Consider the following 892-nt stretch of genomic DNA (forward strand, 5'->3'; position numbering starts at 1 on the left):
TTTTATTGCTTTTAATCTGAGAAGAGAGAAGAAGTATCACGCTTGAAGGACAAAGTAACTTTGTACAAAAGTTTCACAAATTCGAAGCCACAGAAAGCAAACTTTAACAAACGAAAGACGTGTGAAACTTAGTAATTTGAGACGGACGCACACCCACCTCCAAAAATGTTTTTGACTCATTTTTTTGCACCTGATAAAACCAATTCTTGCGAACCCAGTATCATGATAGAAGCAATCTTATATCTAAATGAAATGTCAAAAATGAATGCCAGTCTGGATGTCAAGGCGTAATAGCAGGCGGACTGGTCAATATAGGCTATACCATGTATGTGCAAACAAACACACACACACACACACACACACACACACACACACACACACACACACACACACACACACACACACATACACGCGCGCGCGCGCGCGCGCGCGTATTGCATTTGATCTGCAGTTCATATTCAATCATTCATTTAATCAGTCAATAATTTCTTCTGTTCCTTTTGATCATCTATTTACTTCCTTTCCTACGGTACCTGTATTGTACTCACTTTGCGGCTGCTTGTCGGTATATGTCTCCTCCCCTTTTTCCGCCTATTTCTTCATCATCATCATCTTCTACTTCTTCGTCTTCTTCTTCTTCTTCTTCTTCTTCGTCGTCGTCTTCTTCTCCTTCAAAGTTTATTACTATTTCGTTTGAAAATGTCGCAACACCAATACAGTGAATTTGACAGGACAATAAAAAGAAGTATTGTATTTTTTTCTTCTTCTTGAGAAAAAAAAAAATCATCATGTGAATTTTGCCTTTATGCAAAATCTTCCTTAGAGTAATGGTATTTTAATGTTCAAGAAACAGATCGCTGCAAGTGAATAGTAAACACATGTAAACATAATT

Source organism: Babylonia areolata, chromosome 2 (assembly GCF_041734735.1).
Source record: "Babylonia areolata isolate BAREFJ2019XMU chromosome 2, ASM4173473v1, whole genome shotgun sequence".
NCBI classification, from domain to species: domain Eukaryota; kingdom Metazoa; phylum Mollusca; class Gastropoda; order Neogastropoda; family Buccinidae; genus Babylonia; species Babylonia areolata.